The 22,663-nt window shown below is 35.4% G+C and overlaps 1 long non-coding RNA gene across 1 annotated transcript; it reads left to right on the top strand.

Annotated features, from left to right (window-relative positions):
- The first annotated feature begins 12,786 nt into the window (after positions 1-12,786).
- LOC134255685 (uncharacterized) lies at positions 12,787-15,283 on the top strand. Its single transcript, XR_009989606.1, has 3 exons — positions 12,787-12,852; positions 14,455-14,608; positions 15,096-15,283. It is a non-coding gene; the product is annotated as an uncharacterized LOC134255685 (long non-coding RNA).
- The last annotated feature ends 7,380 nt before the right edge of the window (positions 15,284-22,663 follow it).

Below are 22,663 nucleotides of genomic sequence, written 5' to 3'. Positions count from 1 at the left end.
TGTTCCAAAACCCATCCTGTTTAGATGAAAATCTAGGGAGAAATTGATTGAGACTATAGTTTCAGTATAACATAGATATGCTATCTATATACGACTTCAAGCGCACAGAATCAGACATTCAAAACATCAATCCAATCCTTGATGGCATTATACTTAAGGTAAGGTTTGCGTTAACAGTTCAAGGTCAGTCACCTGTCCATTGCACATACTTAATATACAGTTTGCAATAGCCTTAATGTCAAAGGACTAATCCACACCTGGTCTAACTCAGGATGAACAAAGGGTATTGTTTTCTTTCATAAGGTTCATTTTCACTTCATCAAGGACTTGTGTTGTTAGAGTAACGACCCTCGCCGAGTTGAAACTTTTGTTAGCTCCCTGAGTCTTGAGCTGTTTTTTTATGGTCTTGACTTGAAGTTCGACACAATTATCATTAGGAATGTTTTTGTGAACTCCACCACTATATTTGTGCTAATGTTCTATTTGTAATCGAAGCTTTCATGAGGTGATAATAAAGCAAAAGTGTAAGAAACTATTCTCCATAACCACAGCTGATACTTGTAATGTTTTGTTGCTGATGCATATAACCACTCCAATTTTGCATTTTCGTGTGCATTTTAGTCCATCCGCCATCTTTTATGCATCATTTGTGTCATATAATAAGCATGCCATCCTCAGAAAACAGATACTGCATCACCCAATCAACAAAGTCCAAATTAAGACAATCATGCGCAGAAGTACTTCCGGATGGATAAATTGTCCTCCTCTTTTAATCCCACTGACGTACAGTTTAAGGAAAACGTGCTCCCTCAAATACAGACCATTATCAGTCAATAACGGACGATCTCAACCTCCCATCATATCATTTATTTTAGTTCATGAATTGTTGATAACAAGACGAAAACAAGGGGATAAAAGCATCCAAACCTTCAACGGATAAGACAAGTCTGAAAAGCATTCAGATGCAAGAGATGTGCAGAATTTGTATTGTATTTAAGTCTTTGTTGAATATACCCCCAAAAAACTACAAGTATGTGGTCTGACAGAAAAAATCACATTTTTCAAGAGCTTCATTAACTTATATTATAAACTTGTCTAGACAAAAGAACGTAAGGAGAAAGTCTCTCAGGAAAAAGGCATGCACTCCAGCTAAAATCATTCCTGAGCCTCCATTCACGACTTTTATTGCCAGACAAGCATCTCCCACCTATCAACACATTTTTTCCACACCTTCACCTAGTAAACGAATATATAAGAGGAAAATATATTAAATTCTTCAGGTGATAAACATATGCAGTGGTGGAAATCCTTGAAGAAGAAGAAGTGGACATGGTTCCTCTAAAATGGCTCATTAAACGAAAAACAAAGTAGATTGCCAAAAGAATATTTTATGTAAGAGGAAAATACATTAAATTCTTTAGTTCTAAAACATATTCACTGGTGGTGGAATTCCTCCAAAAAAGGAAGTGGGCATGGTTCCTCTAAAATGGCTCACAGAAAACGAGAAACAAAGTAGATTTCCAGCAATGAAATCAACCAAAATTGTGCGGCTTGCTGTAAAAATGCGATCGACCCCAATGCAGATTTCTATAAGTTACCTGTCCATTTTTTCATACACTGGTTTGATGACGGATATTTCCCGATCATGACAAGGACTACACGGCGGGTGTGATCGAGCATATTAAATATTCACGAAATAAATGTTATTTTTCTATCATTGAATTTTTTTTTATTTGACCAAGCACCTTCGATATTTAAAGAGAATTTTAACAGCTAGTCAAAGGCATATTTAAAGCCCCTAAATCTCTTGACCTTAGAGAATGTGTCAGGGGTACAAAGTATCACAAGGTAATAATATTTTCTTTCATAAATGTGTTACTTTGACATACTTTAGATAAAAAGAAATCTCAGATCTGCATTTCTTGTTCAGCATATTTCTTGTTCTTATTCTGCTTATCTTCTTTGTCGATGTGCACTGAAAAATGTTTGAAACTCAATTTAATATTTTTTATTTTATGTTTTAAGGTTTAGAGGTTTAAGGTTTTATGTTTTAAGGTATTTTATGTTTTAGAGGTTTAGAAAAGTTGGAAGAGCGGTCAAGTTGCTCAATGTCAAGTTTTAAATCTCAACCTTTCTGCGGAGGTGAACATAAAATCTGTCCAAAGTTCCCCACCAAACACACCTGTTACCCTCAGGAGACAAGTTGTTTCAATGAGTACAGTTGTTTCAATGAGTATTTATTAACATTGATCTTAGTTTCCTTACATATTAGTTATGTTGGCAATATTTTTCATTTAAGTCTTAGGACTCGAAAAGCTCCGTCAATATATTTACAAATATTTTTGATATCATTGACAGCTGCTTCTTCAACAAAAATGGAACTCGTAAGTTTACTTACCTCGTCATTGGTCATTTGAAAAATTATTTTGTTAAAACAGATTCTGATTGTACACATAAGTACTCTGAAGTTGACATCAAGAAGATGCTTGAGTTTCTGATTGACAATATCTATGTGGTTTTTGGAGACCAGGTATTCCAACAATCTATTGGAATTCCCATGGGTACAAATTGCGCTCCGTTATTAGCAGACATTTTTATATTCATATGAAGCAGAATTTATGCAAAATCTTTTGCGTGAAAAGAAAAAAACACTTGCTGTGGCCTTCAACTCGACATTTAGATATATCGACGACGTATTGTCAATTAATAATGATAATTTCCAATCCTACGTCGACACGATATATCCTGGTGAGCTTGAGATAAAAGATACCACAGAGTCCAACACATCTGCTTCATACTTGGATATTTTACTTGAAAAAGACACAAATGGTAATCTAACAACCAAGCTATATGATAAACGTGATGACTTTAACTTTTCTATCGTCAACTTCCCTTACTTATGCAGCAATATACCTTCATCACCTGCATACGGAGTATTTATATCTCAGTTGATTCGATACGCAAGAGCATGCTCTACGTATGAACAATTTCTTAAACGAGGTAAATTATTGACAAGCAAGTTGATGAAACAAGAATATCAACAGTCTCGTTTAAAGTCATCATTTCGTAAATTCTATGGTCGATACAATGACCTTGTCAGCAAATACAATTTATCATTGAATGAAATGCTGACTGACGTTTTTCATACCAATTGTTAGTCCATTATTTATACACTGAATTGACTACGGATTTTTTCCGTTATTTCCTGATTATGACAACGAGCACACGGCGGGTGTGACCGGTCAGCAGGGGATGCTCACTCCTCCATGGCACCTGATCCCACCTCTGATGTTTCGGAGGTCCGTGTTTGCTCTGCTCTTGTTTTGTATATTTGTTTAATGGACGTTGAGATTGAATACTGTTCGTTATTTCCATATCCTTATTTACAAAATGATAAAGAAACTGTTTATTTGGATGATCTTTGTTGCAACCACACAGTGTATTACATAATGCAATATAAACCAAATTATTAGGATCATGTGAATTATTATGTTTATGTTTCGTCATAATTATAATCTTAACATTAAAAAATCAATTCAGAATGTACAATCTTTACTAGTGATATAAATTTCAGAACCTTAAAACTATAATTCATCTGAATAAAATATATGCAGTAACAAAAATAAATGCATTTTTATATTGTTTAAATTTTCAGTAAATCTCCACCACAACTCTTTCCTAGTCTCGACTTCCAAGACGAAAGTGTGCTGTTCGAAAATACTCAACATTTACTGAGGGTACATCAAGAACTTCCACTCTGACACGACTGACTCAGTACCAAATGCTGCCCTTAAAAAAGATGTCTACCCAGCATATTCCCTAATATCACCCTGATGAGTACCGCTCTGCTTTCACGGACTTTTCCGCCACGGAGACAACTGCTACCTGTATCAAGTCCCAAGCACAAGGAAGCCAGGGAACATTCACGGGGGTGATGGACTCAATATTGACAGAATTAAGTTGAGCATTTAAGCCGAGTTTTTTCTCATCATTTGAAACTAATTTTATTTAAATGTATATTTCACCGGTTTAATTATTTTCATTTAACGTTAACTTCAATATCATAATACATCAATATTAAAAAAGCATACGGAAGACGTCACAAGCTAAGAGTAAATTGATGCAGATATCATCACATCCAACCTACCCTCTACAGGAGGAGCTGCGAACTTTGAGATCGCTGAAGGATGCGATGAAGGCAAATGTACAACAGATGGAGATATTGATTAACTTTATGGAGGACTATTTAAGAAGGCGCAGAGTGCATTTGTATCCGTGTAATCTTCTTGCTTTGTGAAGGACGGCATGAGATAAATAAAGACTATCACTAGAACTACTGAAAACATTCATAAATGTGTAAATTTAAGTTACCTAAGCTCCAGTTGCATGGTGCTATGACATAAACGAAAATTGGTTTTGCATGATTTAAAACAGTGATCTGTAACACTTATATAGAGGAAGACTCCTTGTGTGGAGGAAGATTCGTTTAAAAAGCATGATATACACATGACCTAGTTCAGGGCCTGGTCTATATTTAATACTGTAAATTGGTTTAATTCCACGGTGTTAAAATTTCACGATTTTTTAAAAAGTACGAATCGCGATGGTTTTAATTTCACGATGCTAGAAATTAAGTCAAATTAAATTTCGCGCGTTCAGTTCATGTCCCTATCCATTGTCTCAGTTTTAGACCGTATCGAATGTCTCTATATGTGCCCCTGGCGGTAAATATAATAACACTTTGTGAATTGAAATTCACTTATAATACCAAATGAATTAAACTCACTACTTAATTACGTATTTAGACCTGTAACACTAAAATTAGTTTGATTTTGAGATAATCGTCAGAGAGAAAACATGTCGATCTTAAACTGGGTTAGAAATGGAAAACTGGGAATTAAACAGCCGAATTCTCCCATATTGCCGAACCTTCAAATTACAGACGAAACAGAAGCGCAAATTACAACTAAATGCAGCGAGGAGATAGAAAAGATTGAATGCAGTACTCCAACAAAAAAAAGAAAGCGAGGCGAATATGGCAGTTATTCACCAGAAACTAGAGCCAAAATGGCGAAATATGCGATCGAAAATGGGCCTACAAAAACAGCTAGTCATTTCAGTAAAACGCTGGGAAGGCAAGTAAATGAGAGTACTATGAGAAGCATAAAAAAACACTTCCTGGCGAGTCCTAGCAAATTGAAGCACCGAAGTTTACCACACTCTCCCCGGGGGCGTCCTTTAAAACTAGGTGCATATGATGAACTTGTGAAAGCATACGTTCGTAAATTACGTGTAACTGGGGGAGTTGTGAATTCGCAGATTGTAATGGCTGGAGCAAGGGGGGTTATTTTATATAAAGATAAAACTCTTCTTAAAGAAAATGGGGGGTCCATTGAAATCACAAAAGACTGGGCCTTATCACTACTGAAGCGCATGGGCTATTCGAAAAGAAAGGGCACGAAAGGTGTTAAACATTTCCCAGATGATTTTGAAGAAATAAAATGTGGATTTAACAAGCGCATTATTGACAATGTCAAGCAATTCAACATTCCAGATGAGTTAATAATTAACTGGGACCAAACAGGTGTTAACCTTGTACCGAGTGGAGAATGGACAATGCACGATACTGGTAAGATTATTTTTTCTAATTGAATATTTCCATCTAATTTCATTACCATAAATAACGACCTAAATTTTAAAAAAAATTCAAGACAGTATGAACCATTTTAATGATTCACTAATAATTAGGTAATCAATTATCTCTGTAGGTGCCAAACAAGTCCCCATTAAAGGAGTTGACGACAAGCGACAAATCACCGCTGTGTTGTCGGTTTCAAAGTCCGGTGTCTTATTACCCACGCAATTATTATATCAAGGTCATACTGATAAGTGTCACCCTAATTACAACTTCCCTAAAGACTGGGACGTATTTCATAGTGAAAACCATTGGAGTAATGTGGATAAAATGCAGAGATACGTTGAGAAGATCATTGTTCCCTACATAGAGCGTGTACGTGACGAACTTGATTTGCCTTTGAGACAAAAAGCTTTGTGTATTTTTGATGTTTATAAGGCGCACCAAGATAAATCCCTTCTAAATTTTATGGAGGAAAAGGGCATTAAAGTTGTGTTTGTTCCAGCTGCATGTACAGACCGTTTACAACCTCTTGACATCCAAATTAACGGCCGATTTAAATCCCTCTTGAAATCCGAATTCCAGATGTACTATGCGAATGAAATAAAATCTTCTCTGGAAAAGGGTGTCGACATTGAGGATATCACAGTTGACTTGCGCTTGTCCAAGATAAAACCTATTCATGCGAAATGGCTTGTAAAAGCAACTGATCAGCTTGGAAAGGACACAGAATTGATTGTACAGGCATTCGAAAAAGCAGGGGTATAATTAGACTACACTAATTGCCATAACAGTGTTTACGTACAAATTAAATCATGATGCAATTTATTTGAAATTGAATTTCAAACTGTATTACTGTACTGTTTTAATACATGTTTCAAAATGAAAAGAAAAAGAATGTAAACACATTATATAGTGCGTTTTCTTCCGATAAGGCATTTATTGCATTCCACAAATTTGAGTTATCGCTCTTTGTCTCTAAAGGAATAACAAGGTTTAAACATTGAAAAGTTTTTGAAAACTTATTAAAGTAATCATGATGGGTTTAATTTCGCGGGGAAATGATAAATCGCGAACATAGTGAAATTAAAACCATCGTGATTATTTGCCAATTTACAGTATTTGCAACCATAAAGCACACAATTTTTTTTTTGGGGGGGGGGGGATTTACCACGCAAGTACTTCTCTCCATATTTTACTACTGACTCCCAGGTGATTGGCACTCACATACTAATTCTATCTGAGACAATTGAGGAGGATGAGATGGAAAATGACGACTAAGATGCGCCACACTTACGTGATACCACTGGAGATGATGCAAAACAAATTATTGACCTTCAATCAGCCTAGAGAGGCCCTAGGTCCATAAAATCATTGACAGTCCAGTGTGCAGAAAAACTCTCACGTTTACAGAATTCCACCTATTTGTGCCAAAGTGAATATGCTTTTAGAACTGTTGATTCTCAACTGAAGTAATCTTTTAGTGCCTTTAACAGCAGTCTGTTTTGTGCAATGTTTGGGGATAGACAGCTTGACTACATTAAAGGAGTCGACCGCTGACACTGGTTCAGACAACACAGATTTTACAGTCTCTGAATGCTGAACATAGAAGTATCTTTGATGTAATTTTAAAATGGTATAGAAAACTCAGAAAATCTCATAAGAAAACAAAAGAAATTCCAAAATCTTTCCATCTTTTTGTTACCGGTTTGGCTTTGACAGGCCAGTAAATTAAGAGATTTACAGACGCTCTGTTAGGATAATCAAGAATATACTGATAAAACTAAAATTGTGAATGCCATAACATCTGGCTTAAAACATGAATCAAAATCCAATCACTGGAAAGTTGTTACATAATGCTCATGTGACCTATAAAGCCCATGGGCCTTTTGTTAAAAAATGATTTTTTTTCTAAATAAATATTTTTTGCAAGTATCTTTTGTTTATCAAATGTTTACCAATTATAAACTGTATAAGTTTTGAATCTATACTTCACAGAGTTTTGGGGGGTATTGTAAAACTAAATTTTGGGACATGTTGACTAAACATTGGAGATTTCTCCATTCATAAATACACTGGCTAAGAATACTGATTGTTGCACGATTAACATTATTCAATGCTAGGCGTGGAGAAGCATCCAGAATTTTTCCTTAAGAATGTAGAGATGCTGCGCGTGATGTGTGCATGGATCCAAAACATCAGATGGGGGATTGATTGTATTTTATTTAACGTCCCTCTCGAGAATTTTTCGACTCATATGGAGACGCAATCACTTGCCGGTGGAGGGATACAAATTCCGTCCTATGCTCGGCACTCAGGGCCTTTAAGCAGTGAGGGATCTTTTTCGTGCTAGCAGCTACTACGACACGGGGCCTAGGTTTATACGGTCTCATCTGAAGGACCGGCCTCCACGTCCCACAGTGGAATTCGAACCCTCGACGTAAGGATTGACTCCTTACTTCGCGACTGTAGATCTTGAGCAGACGCTCTAACCGTTGCGCCACGCAGGCGACTCAGATGGAGGAGAAAGAAGATCCAGAGGAACAGTTTTTGCTTGTATATTTAAAAACAAAAGGAAAATGTTTGTTCCTGTTCTGGTTCCAACAGATGTGATTCCAGGCATATGGATTCTCATTGAAAATAGAACCTTCTTTGTGATTTCCCTTAAGAACCATTTTTTTTTTTGCAGTTGTCAATCGAACCTGATGTTGACTCTTCAATAACAGCAGGAAAGATTCGTCACAGGCTGTCATCTATATATGCAAGCTTACACATGTACCCTATAAATCAGGAGATATTTTTGGACCATATAGGTCATGATAAAAGGATCAACAAAGAAAATTATCAGTGCCCACTAGGACTCAGGACGCTGTGTGTCATGGGGAAAATACTAACTGATGTAGAAGGTACAATATAATTTCTGTAAACCAAGTATTATACGCGTGTGATGAATATCCGCGAGTTACGCGAGTAACCTCTGCTCGCGGACATTTATCTCGCGAATCAGTTGTTCATGTTCACATGTAATGATTAGAGTTATTTGTCCTTTTTGTGTACCGATCCCGAAAGTTCAATAAAGTAATCACGGAAGCACCTTTAGTGTTCTAGAAGCAGTTGAACTTTAATTACAAAGTTTTAGAAAAAATATATAAACGAATGGCAAATCTAAAACTATTTGTCTAAAAATGAACTGAAAGTCAATGATTATTTCAGCTTGTGTTATTATAGTTCTTTATGGACGAATTAGAGAGAGCCTGGTTAATTACGACTAATTATGGCCCAGTCTTGCTCCGTCCCAACCATTTATACTAATTACCCTTTGGCTATGTAGATATGGTAAAGCGTTAATTACCCATTTAGCATGAGGTACTTTTACACCCGTGAGTTTGAAATCGACTTTAATATCCTCGATTTTTTTCCCGATTTTCATACGAGCGTCGTGAATAATGCATAAGAAGTGTTATACGCATGGTAACATTCAACATACTTTTGGTGCGGATGGACACAATGCACAGAATGTCGAGAATGATAATGCGTAAGCAGTACTCACGGTAGCATTCTACCTTGTTTATGGGCGGATGTAAAATTTTAATCTAATACCAAAAATACATGGGTAAATTAAGAAAAAATTACCACTAATCCCTGAAATAAATCGTCGCGGATTAGTTCTCTAGCGGCCATTCGCGAATAAAAAATGACGCGTATAGTAATTGGTTCAAAAGAACTTGCTGGGGAAAGCCTCATCGCGGAAGGAAATGTTGGCAAGTACAACAAATTTGATGGAATGTGCAGAAGATATTAATTTCATATTTTACCATGGTGAACCGATACCGTGGTGAACCGTTTCACTCCTATGAATTGGTATACCGGGTATATTTCTGGGCCTATTTTTGTTTCAAACAATACAATTTTTAAACTTACACAATACTGTATACATACAGGGTTTTTTTTTACCCCATGTTATGTTGCCCTTTTACACTTGCCCCATTTTAAATGCGCCAAGTATCATTTTTAGTTTTAAATTTGCCCAATTGTGACAAGGGTCAAAGGGGCAAAAATAGAATGGGGGAGAAAATTGTCAGTTGTAAAAAAGATATTACCAGACATTTAAGGTATCTAAAAGTTCCATATTTGAAGACGTCGGCTACAGAAACTGACCTTTTACTGTATAGGCCAGGATGTTTTGATTGTGAAGAGTCGTGCAGACGACTGCTTTTGGTATGCCGCTGTCATTTCGATTCCTTAAGGATTTATTGGAGACAGCCCAGTACTACATGCCGCTATCCACTCCACAATGGAAAGTCGAAACCAGACAGAGCTGTTGATTTCAATTTGTCAAGAGAAATATTTTACCTGTTTCAAGTCTTAGTCCCTGTTGGAAGTGGTAATGCTATTGCTAGAATTTTCTGTGTCAGTGTGTTTGTGATTTTTAAAAAGTCCTTTCTTTAATTCAGTGAAAAATTTGATGTAAATTTTCTTTTTGAACGCAAATCAATTTATCTTAACTTTAAAAGTAATTTTTAATTTTTTATATATTTTTGAATGCAAATCAATTTATCTTAACTTTATTACAATTCTTGCTGCCAGGATTTTTTTCAAAGTGATTTGCTTCATTTTGTAGGAATATGTAGATCATGCAGAACCAAGCATCCTGACCTTGTTGCATCAAGATGCTTTCAATGATAAAAGGTCACAACATAATTTTGTTGCTCATTTTGACATACGAGGGCACATAATATGCACAAAATCATGCTTACAAGTAATTGTACAATGTACGAGGGCTGTTCGGAAATTATTGAGACAATTACATTTACATCATTAAGGACAGAGATAGTTTCATGAAAATTCATCCACATCTTATAAAGAACGTCTCAACCATTTAAGCAAAGTTTCTTATTCCTACGATAATGATATAAGTTTCTGTGAAGTTATAAATATGCATATGTCTGTCGACCCGGAGCAGCCTCGCTACGTCATTTAACGTTACGTTAGCAGTAGATTGTTTCGCATGTGAAACGATCGGGAAGCGTTTAATACTCTTCCTTCTTTATTATTACATATACAGACCTGCCTACCCTTCCGCTTTTGGCGTAATTCTTCCGCTTTTTACCACAAAATTACGCTATTACGCCAATGATATTAATTTTACGCTTTTGGTATTTAGGTATAAATCCATCATGATCGTCTACATTTAGAGTCAAATTTCGATCTGCTGAAATGAAATGATAAGTTCTAGTTTAATTAATAGAGGACCACTTCGATAACTAACGCTATATACCTAGTATTAATATGTAAACCGGTATGACGGAGAATCGGAAGAACACGAGTTGATATTTTCACTCATATAGAGACGCCACCACTTGCCGGTGTAGAGCTACAAATTTTGTCCTCTACTCGGCACTCAGGGCCATTGGGCAGTGAGGGATCTTTTAATGCCAGCACCTAATGCGACACGGGACCTCTATTTATTCGGTCTCATCCGAAGGACCGGTCTCCACATCCCACTTTAGGATTCAAACCTTTAGGATTGACTCCTTACTTCGCGGCTTTAGAGCAGACGCTCTAGCCACTCCACCACGCGGGCGACGAAGAACACAATAGGGCACTGCTTACGTTAACTATTAAATGATATTGCAATAAGTACGCTATTTCTATGCTCGATTTAGTTCATTTTAACATTGCTTTGAACTAGAGAAATGTCATAAGAAAAGAAAAGTGTTATTATGTACAATTTCTATAAACATTCACAATTTGTATAAACATGCAAACGCAAGCCTTCAATTAAGTGATTTGATACAATTTGACCGCATGCTTCATTAAGGGTGTGCGATTTATATTTAATATACGATACTGGTATTTTACAACACGTTTGCCAATAAATAATTTATAAGAAGGAAAGTTCATGCGAGGTTTGTTTATTTATGTACAATTTCGGTAGTTTTGGAAGAAAATAAAGTACTATAGTGAAACATCAAAATTGGAAAACATGATTGATTACGCTTTTACCTCTGAAATTCCACCAAAAAATTTCTGAAATTACACCCTTGCAACGAAAAGGGTAGGCAGGTCTGTAGCAGGAAACAAGACTATTTTTTATTTTGGCCTTGTATGATTGATTGATTGATTGTATATTGTTTAACGTCTCTCTTGAGAATTTTTCATTCATATTGAGACGTCACCGTATGCCGGTGAAGGGCTTCAAATTTAGACCTATACTCGGCACTCAGGGCCATTGAGCAGTGAGGGTTCTTTATCGTGCCAGCGCCCACCGTGACACGAGACCTACGTTTTTAAGGTCATATCCGAAAGACCCGTGACTTTCACTTCTGATGCTGAGCGCTTGGCGAAGGAACAGTCGCTACCTATTTTTTACGTCTTAGGTTTGACGCGGCGCCGAGAACGAGAATCGAACCCGGGCCTCCCGATCACAAAGCGAACGCTCTACCACTAGGCTACCGTGAACGGTGGCCTTGTATGAAATAGTGAATTAGTGATGGTTGTCCTGACATAGGAGAAGTAGAATGGTACAAACTAGATGATGCTCATTTGTTTGAAATTTTTATACGCCTCAATTGATAGATTCGGCACGTGTATTGATTTTGTTCTTTCTGTCTGTTGTCAACTTGAACCATTGCCATGACTTTTGAACTGTGAGAGATAGAGACTTCATATTTGGTATGCATACTACGATAATTAAGTTCTTTGAAATGCAACAAGGTCAATGACCTTGTGACTTTGACTGTAATTATATGTTTTTTTTTTACAATAGCTTTTTCGAACTTTTGCCATAACTGTTTATCTCAGTGTCTGTCTGTTGTCAACTTAAACCTTCACCATAACATTAGAACTATATGAGATAGTGACATCATATTTAGTATGCATACTCCACTTATGAAGTGCTTTCACGTGACAACAAGGACAATGATTATGTGTTCTTGTCATCTTGACTGTGACCTATATGCTAAAAAAATTGCTTTTTCGAAACTTTGTTGCCGCCGGGCACATAGTGTTTTACAAGCGCATCTTGTTTTGTTTTTTTTGCCCATCCCTGTTGTTGCTAATGCTGTTACATAATTAGTTTAAATTAGAATGCAATAGTACCTTAACATAATTTATCATTTCAGAGAGAAGAAAACTGCATGACTTTAAAATTTTAAAAGAAAACCAGTGAGATAAAATCATATAAAATGTATGATGATTCAGGATGTGGTCATTTGGTAAGTGGTAATTAAATCATGATTGGTATGTATAACAATTGACTGGAAAAAAAAAATGATTCTAAATTTTAAATACTGAGCTGTGGTTTATCAGCTCTGAGCTACAAGAAGTTTTATGTAAAAGCTAGGGCTGAAACAATTTGCCCCCTCCATGTTATGTATGTATTGTCGTGATTGACATACAATTAGTTCTCTAATACATACACTACAGTAAAACTTTGTCATCTCGAACCTGAATTGAAGAGGAAAAAACTTTGAGATCTCTCAAAAAATTTGAATGAAAAAGAGGAAATGTTATTAACTGATTTCTTGCTGGTCAGTATTTTGATGACTTCAACATGTTGAAGGAAGCTCTAAAAACTGCACACTAAAGATCTAGAGCTCTACTTTGATATTGGGTAGTTTTATGCAGTTAGAGTGATCTGCCCTTAAATTGAGATTAAGAAAAATTTTATTTATTATTTGATTATTTTCATAAATTTTCCAAATGTATTAAGTAAACAGCAATGAATTCTGCTCACAAATAGTCCACTGTCTTTGAAAATTTCTTGGGAAAATGATGCACATACGATATGTTCTAAATGAATAAAAAAGGCTCATTATGCACATCTTTATATGATAGATTTTTTTCTCTCCAAAGATTAATTTCTGTAAGTCTGACACTAAATTTTTAGAGTTTCCTCAATTTTTTAGATACATGTATTCAATGAAATTATTTGAAGTATTAAATTTTGGTAAATTTTATGATAATAAAAGGTAATGTGGTTGAAAACAGACCTGGGGTAATGGTAATGTGTAATGGTAATACATTGTAATCATTACATTTTTTCAATGTAATGGGGTGCAATGTGTAATGGATCCATCTTTCAATTACAAGCAATTGTAATTTATAGTTTGGTTGAAAATACTTAAAAAAAAAACAGCATGCATGCATGACAATAGGGCTTAAATTTTTAATGTCTCTTAATTTTTCAGTGACATTAAAACAGGAATTGTCATCACCAATAGACAAATTTCACATTGCTAAGAGTTGTCTCCAATTGTCGGTGTATCGCTCATTTTTCTCACTTTGTCCTTTGTAAGTTACTAGTATTTTTTCAGTCTTCAAACGATATTGGACAATTACGATCTGTATCTGTATGGCCAGAGTATTGGGTAACATGAAAATCATAATGAACATGTTCATACAGATTTCACTTCCAAGATATTGACCCTCAAAGTTGGTACGGTTATATAGAGGGAAAACAGCGTCTTAAGCCGATTGACCCCAGATTGATCCTGCAAAGGGGAATAACTTTTGTTAATGTGAAAGTTGTCTACAGTATATCATAGAGATCTAAAACTACTGAATTTTGATCCACCAATTCTTGAACATGATGAGTGGATGTAAATAATGTTGGTAAATTTTTGTAAAAAAAAAATTTAAATTACTTGTTTATAAACCGAGTGTACATGCAATACTGGCATAAAATTACTCATAAGATACATGTATACTTACACCATGATAAAAGCATATGTGTCCAATGCAGCATATGATAAATCATTAACATACAAGTACATGTATATCCATACTGTAATACATATATATTGCATTGTTTTTAGAGACCTGTTCTGTGGATGCCCTTAGACAGTGTGTCTACCCATCATGCCATCTGATATCACTTGTGCTGAGCATATTTCTCTCTCAAACTTAAACTACAGAGAGCCTGTGGATAGAGGATGAAGAGTGACCTTGGACTAATTTTCTAGGTCAAAGGTCAGTATCAAAATGTACTGTATATCTTTATTCAAAGTCGTAGTCCAGAGTATATTTCTCCCTTGGTATAATCTAGCTTTTATGCAATTGGTGTGGAGGGTCTGCAATGATCTCCAACCAATTTTTTAGTCAAATATCAAAAATTAAAAAAAATTATCTCTGTTAATATTTTTGTTATTATAAAGAGCATATTTTCTCTCAAACTAATTCAACTTAAAGCAGGGTTCTATGAAATTGTAATATATTCTCAATGAGATAATGAGGCTGAAAACATTATTTATATTATGTAAAAATATTTTCCTTATCATAAAGCATTAAATTTTAAAGAGACACATTAAATGCTGAAATCATATGTATCATGGTTATGGAAAGTAATTATTGATATTGGTATATTAAAGAACATTGACTGATCTTTCAGATTTCTAAGGTATATTCAAGCATTATAATTCTGACCACATCATATGATAATTTTGTATGAATATTGCAGATCATAGGTGATGTGAAGGAAATACCAGGAACTGATGTTGAAAGAAGTACTTAATGACACTTATGAATGGACTTAAATGTGAAAGACTGTTCCATTGTTTATCTAAGATATATGAATTTATTTAGTATTTTGATATCATTGAAAAATACTGTTTCAGTTTTTGTACATCAAATGAATTATTAAACATATAAAATGGTTATGCTTTTTTTCTCTTACATTTAATAATTTTTTTGATAGATTTTTGAAAGAATACACATAATTTCACATCGCTTCCTTAAGAAAAGTTGGGGAATCTTGCAGTTTCCCAGTAACTTCAACCAGAAATGGGACTCCAGATAATTCCACCAAGTTTCCAACACACAGAAACTGCTACACAAGTTCCATATAGTTTCCTGAGTCAAGGAAACTTTAGGAATCGTAAGGTTTCACGAGGTTCCATGTAGTTTCCCGTAATAGGAAACCTTAAGATTCCGTCAAGTTTCCATTCCACGGAAACCACTACACTCCGATTCCCTGTGGTTTCCTGAGTCACGGAAACTTTAGGAATCATGAAGTTTCCCAAGCTTCCATGTAGTTTCCTTAAAAAGGAAACCTTAAGATTCCACCAAGTTTCCATCTCACGGAAACCACTACGCTCCGATTCCATGTGGTTTCCTGAGTCACTGAAACTATAGGAATGGTGAGGTTTCCCGAGCTTCCATGTAGTTTCCCGTAAAAGGAAACCTAAAGATTCCACCAAGTTTCCATTCCAAGGAAACCCCCTACGCTCCGATTCCATCAAGTTTCCTGATTCTGGAAACCAGTGGAATCTTTAGGTTTCCCATTACGGGAAACTACATGGATGTTCGGGAAACTTCAGGTTTACAGAGGTTTCCGTGGTTCAGGATACCTTATGGAATCGGAGCGTAGGGGGTTTCCGTGTCACGGAAACTTGGCGGAATAACCTGGCATCCGCTGCGGAAACCACTGGGAAACATGATGTAAACTTGAGGTTTCCATGTGGTTTCCATAAAGTTTCCCATGATGGGAAACCACTTTTTTCACCCAGTGCCTGACCCTGGTGCCATAAAATTGACAATTTTGGTAGAGGCACTTTTGCTCATGAGTTTCATGATTTTGGTAGAGGACTCAATGCTGATTACAACCATACTAACAATTTGACCGATTGTTGTCCAGGATTAAAGAAGAAAATTTTTAAAGACTGCACTAATTTTAGTGGTTTTTGCCCCGCCCCCCAGGCCCAATGGGGGGCAGGGACCATGAAATTGACAAATTTTGTTCCCCTTTACCCCTAGAGGCTGTATATTAAATTTGGTTGAAATTGGTTCAGTGGTTTCAGAGAAGAAGCGGAAAATGCAAATGTTCAAATGTTGGCGCACGACGACGGACGAAAACAGATAGCAATATGTCACCTGAGTTTACTCAGGTGACCTAAAAATAATGATATGCTATTCGACTGAAATCCTAGGATGTCAATAGCATCTCCCAATATCAAGGTGATGACTTACACCAACGATCTTGTATATGGAATGGTGCAATCTGGGTTTCCAAAACTAGCAGCATTATCAAAATGAGGGAGAAAATAAAGTACATTGATTAACTTGTTAAACAAACCTCTGTGAATAGACTAGCATTAGTGTTTTAACTGCCTCAAGTACAGGTTACGGACACTACAGGATTTTGTAGTGTCCCTAACCACATTTGTGATCATAACAGAGAAACAGTGGTGATGAACAGGAAAATTACAACACATCTCAGCATTTATCTGAAATGCCTATCTAAAAAATTAGTTAAGATATTTATAGAGCCTTCCAATTTCACAGAGTTTAAGTGGCTACGGACACTACAGTTTTTTTGTAAAAACTTCATTTTCCACGTTAAAACAAGATAAAATTTCATTACAATGGTTTCATAACCCAACTTTTTTTCTGTAAGTAATAGAGCTTTAATACTGTGATTTTAGACAGAAATCTGAAAAATTAAATGATATGGATGTTATTTTTATTTGGCATAATGAGAGGGGTACAATTATGTGAAAAATGTATAACATTGTACCCCTGTTACATTTTCTTTCATATCTTCAAAAGTTATTCAATCTTGAAAATTCAAGCACCAAAATAATTTGTAAAATAAACTCTTAAGTCTGATCATGATCATTGTCATGAAAATATATGATATTTAACATATATTTCAATTGAAAAATGCTGTTATTTCAAAGTACAACCGCATAACGCTGAAAAAAAAAGCCATTTTGGGGGTACATTGTCCTCATTTACTTAAATTCTGTTAAGGCTAGATCAACAGAATTTTACACGCAAATCCTTTATAAGTATTCCTATAAATGAATTACAAAAAATTGCATGTAAAGAAAATAACATTTCTTTAAACCATGTATAACAATGTTGTATTCCTATTGCACCCTATATTGTGTTTCATCCGATAGTTCAAGGGAAAGTTCTGGAATCAATCAATTTGCAAGCTTTCTGTAAGAACATATAGTATGTGATTTTCAACCTTCTGCTTATTATCATATCGGTGGAGTCAGATCTTGAGCCTTCAGTAAGAACATAAGTGAATTTGAGCCTTTTACTTAATTTGCATTTTTGGTATATTTCATATAGAGTATTGGGTGGATCTTAGCCTTTTGGTTTATTTAACATATTTGGTAGACTGACATAGTGGATTCAATATGAGCCTTTAACCTTTTTTGCATATTTGATAACATTACATAGTGAAGGAGGGGGGATGGTAAAAATGTGCGAGTGGACTTAGATCTTGAGCTTTCTGTAAGAACATTTAGTAAACGCTTTCAAGTCTTATTACTCAATGGGTAGAATTCATTTACATATTTGGCAGACTTATAAATTACAGTGGGTGGGACTAGTCTCCAAGTCTTTTGCTTCATTTAACATATTTGGTAGACTTATATAGTGGAGTGGGTGGATCGTAAGTGTGCGAGTATCAGCAAATTACTACTACTAGCAAGCCGACATAAAATCCTATCTTCTTGTGAAGATGAACTGCTTATAATAAAATCACGTGTAACACTACAACCTTTTGCATATGCGCCTAGTCGACAAATGATCTCTTGCAAGAATCCCATTAAAAGTCCTTTAAAGGAAATTAAAACACCATTGGTTGGATAAGAGAACACAAGTATCTCCAACTGTTTGAGATTGGCAACTGAGAAGGAAATTGTAAGTACTCTTTTCATGTAGACACTTACAAACTATATTAGGTATAAATATTACGTGGCGTCTAGCACAGAGTCGCATGACTATAAATTTAATTGATAATTTCAGGTTATGACTGATCATAACTATATACTTACATTCACTCATAATGCCCAGAGAGGCAGGGACCATGAAATTCACAAATTCTTTCTCCCCTTCACCCATAGATGTTTTATAACAAATTTGGTTGAAATTGGTTCAGTGGTTGCAGACAAGACGTTTAAAATGTTCAAATGTTAACACACAATCCACACTGCACGATGACGGACGTAAACGGGTAGCAATATGTCACCCGAGTTTAAAATGCAAATTGTGATATTAATATTATTTTATAAATTTATTTACCTGCTTACTGAACATGATTCTTATCAATGTAAACAAGATTCCAGAATGTTTGCTATCATTTCTGCCAATTCTGCAGGCAGTCCAAACTCTGACTGAAGGGACAGAGAATTTTGGTACAGATGTGCATCATACACAATTCTCTCAACAATGAAAGGGTCAAGCAAGGACTCAGTTTCTGCTAAATGATTATCTATTTTATCTCTGATAGCTATCTTCTGTTCAGAGGTTGCAACTGCACGTAGTATCCATGGTTCTTTAATGTCTGGCTGGCAAATATCACAGCAACTGTCTATGCTGGAGTTAACATTACAACCAAAGTAACTGTTGAGTTCCTTTCGTCTACAGCTAGATTTATTTTTACAGAATTCTTTCATTGACTTCTGAACAGAAGGGTGTCCTAAATCAGAGTTATTGAAGTAGAGAATGCCCTGTGCTTGAAAACCACTCCGTCCAGCTCGCCAAATCTGTTATGTCCATGTATTCCGGAACTATAATATATATAGTTTCTTAGTAAAACAGTCACATTGACATATCCCACAGTATACATACAACCAATAATCAAGATTTTTAAAATTACAATAGATGACATTAGATGCCAGATTTAGAGGTCTGAAGGTGTACGCTTTTGAAGACGGTTTCCAAGGCAACGGAATACCTGATCAAATTAAATTATATATTTCTAGGAACACCCTTGCCTTATTGTCTGACCACATGGCGTCAGACAGTACTAGATTTAACCAGGGCTTATTTATGCAGTCGTTCCATTAATTTAAGATAGATCGATTGTGAAAATTTCGATACATGCATTATCTTCGAAGACCCATATAGTTCGGCCAAGGAGAAAATGCCCTTTCAATCTTTTATTTACTTAACTGTCAAATATTTCCTCCTTAATTGCTCTGCTACCACTATTGGAAAAAAAATCCAATCCAACGATTATATTTTGGACGATCACACGTAAATTAGTTTGAGTACATTTTGCTCTGGAGGGGATCCTTAACAAAATATTTTTGCTTTAATAATAACTATCAAATCATCTTAAAAATCACCAACACGTTGTCATCTTACAAAATATTTGACAGAAAACTTAGAACAATATCGATTTTCAAATTTGCGCCAAAATAATATTTCGGTTTTCTCTTGTGTCTTATACAATTGCATCGAAAACTCCGAGAGTACCAGTAGCCAATGAGATCTTGTGTTTTAGATCGCGATTGCCAAACCGGAAGTGCTGAGCTGTTTAGAGATGTACTTTTTCTTTCGATTGACGAAGCGTGTAATTTTATGGTCAATGTCAAAGTTCGCGAGGGGGTGAGGTAAGGAAATATACATGAGGTCCAACAAGGGGGATTCCGCTAACCATTGCATGTGGGTTTTTTGTTGCCAGCTGCGGATAATAAATAAAAAAGGGGTTTGACTTGGTGACCTACATTTTTGGTCTCGAGAAAGATGGATACCTTGTGTTATTATATAGTAGAAAACTAAGCTCACTGTATGAAACAAGCGCCTGTGATCACAATTGATTTCCCGCACTCGGAAAATACAGACGTGAAGCGTTTTTATCATGCTTACGTCTATTTCAACGATATCCTGTGCGATATTGAGGTAAGCTTCACCCTGTGATATTTATGCACTAAATAATTACGGTGAAGGACTGACATTCCATCGTAAATTTTGAAATATTTATTGACAGATTTTTTTTTCCAAACGAGGTTTTTGTCGTTGAAGCTACCTTGAAAAATGCAGAAATTATCCCACCCAAATACTATATAAAATTAAAACAATTGCTTTCAGATAATATAAACACTATGAATATTCTGAAATATTTGAGTATATAATGTTATCTATCATATTTATCGTTTGTGCATTAAATTTTTTATTATGGACTCCGTTATGGACTCGTAATCATCAAGTATCTTAACTCCATACAAACTCTAAACAGGGTGTATTTGTGGGGCGATATCTTCTAAATAAGCTAGGAAATCCCCCCAAAAAAGGATGTGTGTGCAAAAGGTTCTAAATTAATAATAAGTATTCATCCTAGGTTTTAAACCGAGGAAAACTTAAAATCCCTCCATCGAAACTGCTGACATTAATTGCCTCGCGCACATTTCCCTGGGGAAGATTAATTCGGCTTTTATTGAGTTCGCTCTTCGGATAGAATGTGTCAGTTTTCTTGGCATGACTATTAATTGTACTGGTAAAACGATCCATAAATTCAATTACAATTTTGTAGTTACATCATACATGTACATAGCATAGCGTTATACATGGTTTAAAAATGAACCAAACTTAGTAATTGAAAAAAATCATTTAGATGAAAAAATTAATTTCTGCTGACATGATGTAGTCTGAACATTATTGTTGGAAATAACATTTCATTTTGGTAATTCTATTCAATGTAATGCATGTACATATCCCCCTCTTCCACAGATAAAAAAATGTTATAAAATAAAACGTAATATTAATGAAAGATGTTATTGCATATTAATTGTGTTCAGTAAATTCATCTTCATATAAGTTTTAAAAAAGAAATTGAGCTGCCATGGTAATATTATTGTTTATATACACAGATAGATTTCCGAAAGAAAGAAATTATATAACATTTGAATAATGATTGGTTTCTTTTCGCTTATGAATTTAAGCAAAACACGTCAGACGAGCTTTTTAGGAAAGCTAATACTTGTCCCTCTCTATAGTAAAGATAAACATTTTCTGAGTGGGGGCTTTAAAAGGCTCATACCATATATACTTCTTTTCAACTGTTTTTGATGGTCATAACTGTGCTCGCACCTACGGTCACACCATAAAACATATTGAGTTGATATGGAGCTTCTTAAACCCTGTTGGGTTCTTAGCTATCTGTGCTTGTAATTATTCAAGAAATTAGTTTCCACGAGTAGTGTATAGAATGAGTTAATTTTTAATTTCACAGACGTGTTAAGTAACTCTGATATAAAACTATTCGTTTAAACTTACCCCTGCTATGCAGTTCCATGTTTTAATGTGGCATTGCTTAGAATCAAAATATGCTTGATGTAACATGGAGTAAAATATACCCGACATATAGAAGATTGGAATATAAGACAAGTTAGACCTCAGTACAAAGCAATCGGGGAGGGAACTGGAGGAAGATTATCAATCTCATCTTAACTGTATACAAGTTTGGCTTTCCGGAAAGCCTGAAATGTAGGCTCTTTGGTTTCATTAAAGCTGACATGAATTCTTAAAAACGCAACATTTTCATCTATGTACGACTTGTTTCATACCAACTATAGCCGTTTTCCGCCATATTTCTTTCAGATACATTGTCTCATTGTAACGATATATACCCCAATGCGCTCGTTACACTTGAATGGTTTTTTGGCTTGGGTGTCGACTTGTGCACATCTCCGATGGTAAAGCATATATAAGAACACATGAGGTGATCAAGACATTTCAAAACCAAAATAAACAACATAATAAGCATATTTCTGAATGATTATTGATTTGAATCAAAAGAAAAAAATGCAAGTTTGGAAGAGAAATTTAGATGCATGAGTACGTATTTTTACAGTGCGCCAATTTATGCAGAATAAACTTGAAATAAAAAGCAGTATAATTCGCAAACACTTTTTTGAAATTATTATCATTTGAATGGAACAAAACAACCAACGTCTTTGATTTGCAAGTCCTATGCAATTGATGCATATCGAGAAAACGCGTCGAACGCTGTAAACGTACCCATACCTGGTAATAAGGTTACTGCATCGGTTCGAAGATGTGCACAAGTCAAGTGATATACACCCTGAATTCCATTTATTGAAATATGCATCACAAAAAAGAAATAAACTCCATAAAAAGCTCAATAGTAAACACATTGTCATTACTCCGTACAGACTAGCACTTCAAAACACTTAGTCCGTGCTGATCAGATTTTGGTCAGGGAAAATATCACAAGTGGAAATAGAGAAGTTATTTGGTATTTGCGTGGCTGAAAGGGGGGGGGTG

This window comes from Saccostrea cucullata, unplaced genomic scaffold (genome assembly GCF_032062105.1).
Source record: "Saccostrea cucullata isolate Sc308-1 unplaced genomic scaffold, CSIRO_AGI_Scuc_v1 ctg1983, whole genome shotgun sequence".
In the NCBI taxonomy this organism is placed as follows: domain Eukaryota; kingdom Metazoa; phylum Mollusca; class Bivalvia; order Ostreida; family Ostreidae; genus Saccostrea; species Saccostrea cuccullata.
Note: the sequence above shows the minus strand (reverse complement) of the source record. Positions and strands in the feature narration are given on the sequence as shown.